Source organism: Chrysochloris asiatica, unplaced genomic scaffold, assembly GCF_000296735.1.
Source record: "Chrysochloris asiatica unplaced genomic scaffold, ChrAsi1.0 scaffold00104, whole genome shotgun sequence".
Lineage (NCBI taxonomy): Eukaryota > Metazoa > Chordata > Mammalia > Afrosoricida > Chrysochloridae > Chrysochloris > Chrysochloris asiatica.
In genome coordinates this window covers 6616597-6625014 of record NW_006408622.1, presented here as the reverse complement: position 1 = coordinate 6625014, position 8418 = coordinate 6616597, and the positions used below count along the sequence as shown (strand labels likewise).

At 40.8% G+C, this 8418-nt stretch overlaps 1 pseudogene; it reads left to right on the top strand.

Annotated features, from left to right (window-relative positions):
- The first annotated feature begins 5455 nt into the window (after window positions 1–5455).
- Window positions 5456–6236, top strand: LOC102842510 (annotated as a pseudogene).
- Window positions 6237–8418: the final 2182 nt, after the last annotated feature.

Genomic DNA, 8418 nt, shown 5'->3' with positions numbered 1-8418 from the left:
TTTTATTGTGGTGAAAATACAACAATAAAATTTTTCAATCTTATTTTCAAATACTTTTACATTTTAATTTTACTGCAGTGAAAATATACACAACAAAACATTTGTCAATTCAAGAGTTTTTACATGTATGCTTCAATGAAGGAGCCCAGCTGACACAAATGGTTAATCACTTGACTGCTAACCTAGTGACTCTGATGAAGGATCTAATGGCCATCTGCTTCCATAAGATCACAGCCAAGAAATCCCTCTGGGATCATTTTATTCCCATAATGACAAGACAACAACATTGATTCAACAACATGTTTGTTGTAACATAACACACTTCATGCTACACAACCATTATTGATACTCTTTTCCAAAATATTCTTGCGTGGTTGACATAAACTCAAGACACACTAAACAAAACTCCACTTTTCCCCAACCCTCCCATAAAATCTTTGGTTTCTATATATTTGCTTCTTTAATATTAGTGAGATTATACAGCATTTATCCTTTTTCCAGCTGACTTATTTTACTCAGCATAATGTTTTCCAGATTCATCCCTGTTGTGCCATGTATTAAGACTTTATTTGTTTTTATGGCTGAACAATAGTTTTTATATGTTGTTGATGTTACTGTTCATTAGGAAGTCAAATGATATGTTGCATTGGGAAGATCAGCTGCAAATGACCTCTTTAAAGTGTTAAAGACTTTGAGGACTACAATGCACCTGATACAAGTCATGGTATTTTCAATCACCTCATATGCATGGGAAATCTAGACAATGAAGAAGAAAGACTAAACAAGAATTGATTCTATTGAATTAAGGTGTTGGCAAAGAATATTGACTGTACTATGGACTGGCAGAAGAATGAACAAATCTGTGTTGGAAAAATTACAACAGGAGGGATCCGTTTCTGGAGAAAGGATATCATGCTTGGTAGTGTAGAGGGTCAACAAAAATAGAGGAAGACCCTCAGTGAGCTGGGTTGGCACAGTGACTACAACTATGGACCCAAACATGGCAATAACGGTGAGGAGGACGCAGGCCCATGTAGGGTGTTTTTTTTAAGCTTTTATTGTGAATTGAGTGACAGCTTACATGGGAGAACATCAATTTTACACTCATCGTTTCATTGCAATGATTACATTCCCCTCCATGCATCGTCGTTCAACAGTATTTGCTTCTATTTCCTCTGATTTTCATTTTGTTTTGTTTGGGTCGGGGGAGCCATGCAGGATTTTGCTTTGTTGTATCTAGGGTTGCTATGAGTCAGAACCAACTCAATGGCATCTAACAACAACAACAAAAACATGGATTGTGAATAACTGGGTCATATAACTAGTTTTATGGAGTTCTGGTGTGGTGCTGTGGGTTCATGCACTTGACTGCATAATAGGTTTAAACCACAAGGTCGGTGGTTCAAGCTCACCAGTCGCTCCTCAGAAACCCTATACGGGGTCGCTATGGGTTGGAATTGACTCAACAGCACTTAACAACAATAACAACACCTAGTTTTATGGAGCCATGGTATTTTCAGTCACCTCATATGCATGCGAAAGCTGGACAATGAATAAGGAAGACCATAGAAGAATTGATGCTTTTGAGTTATGGTGTTGGAGGAGAACATTCAAAGTGCCATGGGCTGCCAAAAGAACCAATAGATCTGTTTTGGAAGAAGTGCAGCCAGAGTGCTCCCTGGAGGCCAAGATGGCCAAACTTCGTCTCTCATACTTTGGACATATTGTCAGGAGGGACCAGTCTCTGGAGAAGGATATCATGTTTGGTAAGGTGGAGGGTCAGAGAAAAAGAGGAAGACCCCCAACGAGATAGATTGGCCAAATGGCAGCATTGATGGACTCAAATGTGGCAACAATAGTGAGGTTGGCTCAGGATCGGGCAGTGTTTTGTTCTGCTGTACATAAGGTCGCTATGAGTTGGTACTGACTCGATGGCACCTAACAACAACAACAGTGTGCTGCTGTGGGGTTTTTTTTTTTTTTAACCTTAAAACCCACCATGTTTCTGATATTTCAAAATATAAAACCACAGGTTCCTTGAATAGCTGAGACAGTCTTAAAAAGAAGAACAAAGTAGAATTCACACTTCCCAATTTGAAAACATACTATAAAGCTAAAGTAAGCAAAACAGTCTGGTATTGGTATAATGAGGATATATTGACCAGTAGAAAAGGATCAAGAGTCTATCAATAAACCCATACATGTATGGCCAATTGATTTTTCACAAGAGTACTAAATCTACTCAATGGGGAAAGGATAGTTTCTTCCAGAATTGGTGCTGAGACAAATGGATTTCCACGTGCAAAGGTATGATGCCGGGGAAAACAACAGGTGGTGTTAGTGAGGTTGTGGAGAAACTGGAACTCTCATCCATTGCTGGAAAAATGTAAAATGGTACAACCATTGTGGAAAACAGTTTGGCCATTTCTCAAAAAGTTAAACAGTAAGACTATACCAGATCCCTTTCTAGGAACTGTAAGAAAGCCATTGAGATTAAACTGTAAATTAAGAGAATGGAAAGAGGGCAAAGGCCTCTTAACTCATTTCCTTAGATATTTTAACAACATACCTATTTAACATACGTAGTGGTTATGAATCAGGCTGCTAACCTCATGGTCAGCAATTCAAAACTACCAGCTGTTCTGCTGGAGAAAGATGAGGCTTTCTGCTCCTGTAAAGATTTACAGCCTCAGAAACCCTGTATAGGGCCGCTAAGAGTTGGAACCGACTCCACGGCACATAACAACAACAACATATATAATAGGTTTGATATACCTATTTAATAATATACCTATTTCTTGACTTATATAGTTGGTACATTTTGAAAAGTCTTCTATCTAGATAAGAATTTAATGTATTTCTAAACCTTTATCTTTTTTCTTAGTTTACTAATATACCTATGTTACTGTTTTTAGTTCTAAAGCTGTTATTGTTATATCTTTAACCAATATACATAATGCTTTTATATCTTATTCCATCAATTATAGATGGTGTTGTTTAGCTCCCAGCTTTAATAGATGAAGATACTATCATCTCTACCCTGCTGTCCTGGTGTGGTGCTATATATGATCAGCACTTGACTGCAATGTCAGAATGAACGGCAAGATCGGCAGTTCAAATCCACCAGCCACTCCTCGGAAACCCTATACAGGGCCACTCTGAGTCAGAACCAACTTGACGACACTTAGCAACAACAACAAGTACCCTGCTAGTTAGCTCAGATCCTTTCTCCTACATACGTGGCTTCTATCTTCTCTGCTGCATTTATTTCTGCATTTTATTTGACATTCTGATCTGTAATCATAATGAAGTCTCTTTGTTTTGCCTCTAGGCTGATTTTTCAAGTTGATGAGCTCTTAAATATTATTTAACCCTTCAACACAAACCCAAGTTGTGTCCTATAATATCACTTCATTGTAAAACTTTTTTATTTTCCTGGAGTTTCTAATTGCCTTTGTTTTTCCTTATTAAAGCAAGTTGAGAGTTTATTTTTTAAACTCTTCATCATATCAGTATTCTGGCAGACTTTACTTTTATTATCAGAGACCTCTCTCCTACATACCACCATTCTCCCTCTCCACTCTGGACAGAGTTCTGTCTAGACCTGCTGCATAGCTGTCGTTCGAAGTTGGCCTTTATGACTCCAGCCCTTGGGTCTACTCTTTCTTTCTTAGACTCCCCATGTGCGTTCTTAGTTTAGCTGCTCATTTTGTTGAAGCACATTCTCAAGTGATTTTCTAAGAAAAATAGTATAGGAAGTAACTTTACTATGATCTTTTATGTCTGAATATTTTTATTTCACCCTTATTCTTGATTAATTGTTTGACTAGCTAGAAATGTCTAGATAAAAGAATTTCTCCTCAAAATGGCTTTAAATTAAAAAGAGAAATAATTTGGTATCTTCCCCTTTGGCTTTCCTATGCTATCCTTGTTGTTGTTGTTGTTGTTGTTGTTCTTTAGGTGATGTCAAATCAGTTCCAACTCACAGCAACCCTATGTCCAGCAGAATGAAATGCTGGGCAGTCTTACACCATCCTCTCAAGAGTAAGTATGTTTGAGTCCATTGCTGCAGCTACTGTATTGGTCAACCTCATTGAGGGTCTTCCACTTTTTTACTGACCCTTTACTTTACCAATCATGATGTCCTTCCAAACAACATGATCATTCCTCCTGATAACATTTGCAAAGAAGGTGAAACAATGTCTCACCATCCTCACTTCTAATGAGCATTCTAGATGTACGTCTTCTAAGACAGATTTGTTCATTCTTCTGGCAGTACCTGGTATATTTAGTATTCTTTGCTAACACCATAATTCAAAGTAATTAATTTTTTTTGGTCTTTCTTATTCATTGTCCAGTTTTCACATGCATATGAAGTGATTGAAAATACCATCATTCTTGTTATTAGGTGCCATCGAATTGGTTCTTACTCATAGCGACTCTCTGCACAACAGAATTAACCAGTGTTTGGTCTTGTCATCCTAGGAATTGTTGGTATGTTTAAATCCATTGTGGCAACCCATCTCATTGAGGATCTTCCTCTTTTTCACGGACCCTTCACTTTACCGAGCATGATGTCCTTCCAAACAACATAACTAAAGTATGAGAAATGAAATCCCACCATCTTTGCTTCTTAGGAGCATTCTGGGCTGTACTTCTACCAAGACTTCTGGTACTTTCAGTATTCTTTCCAACATCATAATTCTACAGTCTTCCTTATTCATTGTCCAACTTCCATATGTATATGAGATGATCGAAAACACCATGGCTTGGGTCAGGCACATCTCAGTTCTCATAGACATCTTTGCTCTTTAACACTTGAAAGAGGTCTTTCACAGCAGATTTGCCTGATGCAATCTGTCGTTTGATTTCTTAACTGCAGCTTCCATGAGTGTTGATTGTGGATACAAGCAAGATGAAATCATTGACAACTTCAATCTTTTCTCCATTTACCATGATGTTATTTATTGGTCCAGTTGTGAGGATTTTTGTTTTCTTTATATCAAGTGCAATCCATATGAAAGGCTTTGATCTTCATCAGTAAGTATTTCAAGTCCTCTAACCAGCAAACAATGTTTATGACTGGCATATGGCAAGTTGTTAATGAGTTTTCCTCCAATCCTGATTCCACATTCTTTTTCATATAATCCAGCTTCTCGGATATTTTGTTCAGCATGCACACTGAATAAGTATAGTGAAAGCATATGACCCAGGCACACACTTTCCCTTATTTTAAGCCTTTCAATATTCCCTTGTTCTGTTCCAACAGTGACTCTTGTTCTGTGTACTGGTTCCTCATGAGCACAATAAAGTGTTCTGGGATTCCCTTTCTTCACATTGTTCTTGAAGAAGTATGGCTGGATTGTTCCTTGAAAGTGATAATGGCGAGACTTTGTTTCTCATGCTTTGGACATGTTGTCAAGAAGGAAGAGTCCCATGCTCAGTCTCTCCCAAGATGGCGGACCTACTAGGCTCCATCCTGAGCTCTGTGGAGAAGACTTCCAGCCTCAGTGACCAGCAGACTCGATGCAAGGTCCGAGAAGAGTAGGCTGCCTGCCTGAAGAAACCATAGGAGCAAGAGAAACAACAGAAAGTGGAGTTTCTTAAAAGGATGGAGAAAGAGGTGTTAGGTTTCATCTAAGACAGTGGGCAGATCAAGAAAAAGTTTCAGCCAATGAGCAAGATGGAGAGGTGCATGTTACATGATGTGGTGGAAGTGGCTGGCTTGATATCCTTCTCTTTCAGGGAATATGATGAATGCCACTATGTCATGATCTTCAAAAAGGAGTTTGCACCCTCAGATGAAGAGCTAGAGTCCTGCCATCGTGGAGAAGAATGGGACCCCCAGAAAGCTGAGGAGAAATGGTAGCTCAGCAGGGACCCGTGGTGGTGAGCCCCACCAGAGACTATAAGGCCAAGTACAGCCACCTCACTGGCAAGGGGGCAGCCAAGGATGCAACCTACATGCTGCAAACCAACAAGATTTATGGCTGTGTGCCGGTGGCCAACAAGAGGGATACACGCTCCATTACAGAGGCAGTGAATGAGATCCGAGCCAAGAAGTATCTGCGGCAGAGTGGAGAAGAGTTTCCACCCACCTCTTAGGCACCCCAGCTCCCTTTGGCCCTTAGGGCAGGGTAGGGAGGGACACGGCTACTGCTATTAGAACCCATCCTGGAGCCCCACCTCTGAACCACCTCCCTCTAGCTCTTACTTGGGATGGGAGGATGGGATGAGCTGGTATTTAATGTGTTAACTGCTGGAGCTTGGCTACGTATGTGATGTGTGTATGTGTGTGCATGTGTGTATATGTATGTGTGTAAGCGTGTGAATGCACAGGTGGGTATTTAATCTGTATTATTGTCCATTCTTAGACTTCTCTTACTTAACATTCAATAAACACTGTTTGACCCAGAAACAAGAAGGAACAGTCTCTGGAGAAGGACATCGTGCTGGATAAAATAAGGGGTCAGTGAGAAAGAGGACAATCTAATAGGTCACGTCTGTTTGAGAAGTTTTGCCTACTGATATAGTAAAGGAAATGGAGCTCTGGTAGTGTAGTGGTTACGAATCGGGCTGTGGGCCGCAAGGTCAGCAATTCAAAACTACCAGCTGTTATGTGGGAGAAAGATGTGGCTTTCTGCTCCCATAAAGATTTATAGCCTCGGAAACCCTGTACAGGGTCGCTCTGAGTTGGAACCGACTCCACAGCACATAACAACAACAACAACATGGGAAAGGAAAAGCCTTCGGGAGGATACAGTCCTTGTAGCTGTTAGGGAATGTCAAGTGGGTTCGGACTCATACCCACCCCGGGTACAACAGAACGAATCCCTGGCTGCTTCTACACCATCTTCACAGTTGTTATGCTTGGACCCATTGCTGCTGCCACTGTACCAATCCTGTAGTTGATTAGCTGGTATGTCACGGAAAGGTACCATCTTGTTTTTTTGTGGGGGGTCTTCCTCTTTTTCACTGACTCCCCACTTTACCATGCATAATGTCTTTCTTCAGGGACTGGTATCTCCTGATAATATGTCCAAAGTAAGAGAGATGAAGTTTCACCATCCTGGCTTCTAAGGCATATTCTGGCTGGACTTCTTAAAACACATTTTTTTGGCAGTCTGTGGTACTTTCAACATTTTCTTCTGTGGTCTTCCTTATTCATTGTCCAACTTTCACATGCATACCATGGCTTGGGTCAGGTGCACCTTAATCCTCAAACTGACATCTTTGCTCTTGTGCAGCAGATGTGTCTAATCTGATGTGTAGTTTGATTTCTTGACTGTCACGTCCATGAGTGTTGATGGTAGATCTAAGCAAAATAAAGTTGTTGACAATCTCAGTCTTTTCTCCATTTACCATAATGTTATTTATTGGTCCAGTTATGAGGACTTTCGTTTTCTTAGCACTGAGGTGCAACACTTATACTGAAGACGGTGGTCTTGGATTTTCATCAGTAAGTATTTAAGTCTTCTTCACTTTCAGCAAGCAAGGTTGTATCATCTACATATGGCAGGTTTTTAATGAATCTCTCTCCAATCCTGATTCCACGCTTTTCTTCACAGAACCCACCTTCTCGGATTATTTGCTCAGCATATACATTGCATAAGTGTGGTGAAAGAATACAACCCTGGCACACACCTTTCTTGATTTTAAACCATTCAGTGACCCCTTGTTCTGTTCAAACAATTGCATCTTATCCTACATACGGGTTCTTCATGAGCACAATCAAGTGTTCTGAAATGCCCATTCTTTGCAATGTCTTTCACACATAGCTTCCAGCATCACAGCAACACGCAAGCCACCACAGTACAACCAACTAACTGATGAGTGGTGGGATGCAGTCCTTGGTACCACAGAACTCTGCGATAGGCAGTCCTCAGACAAAGCAGGAGTCAGAGAACTGGCAAGATTCCTGGCAGGGGCCTCAAACAGAGCTGAAGGAGCTTCTGGCAGTGGCTGTGTGGCTGTTAAAAAAAAGGAGCGAGAAAGAGAAGAGAAAAAACAAAAAAGTTCCTCAGGGCAAGCAGCCTTTCAGCATCCCTTCTGTGTCCCATTCCGTACATACCACAGGTAGTGCCGACAGCACATCTAACGGTTTCTTTGTGTCTTTACGTTTACTTCTTGTTCCTCACTGCAGCAGCAGTAGAGTCCCAGAGCCCCACAGAGGCAGAGTATGCAGAATAAGTCCATCCCTTGGCAACATTTCAGCCCGGTCTTTCCGTTCCCAGGACGGGTCACCCCCTCAGCTGAGTTCCCCAAGGAGTCAAGAGCCTTGAGCTCTGATGTCTCCTGCCAGCAGTAGAGGGAGCCCACACTCTACCAAAAAGGATTGAGTTTTTCATTATAATACAAAGCTGAAAATACAATAATTGTTGGCCTTGGTGGTGGTTTTTTTTCTTATTCCATGCATTA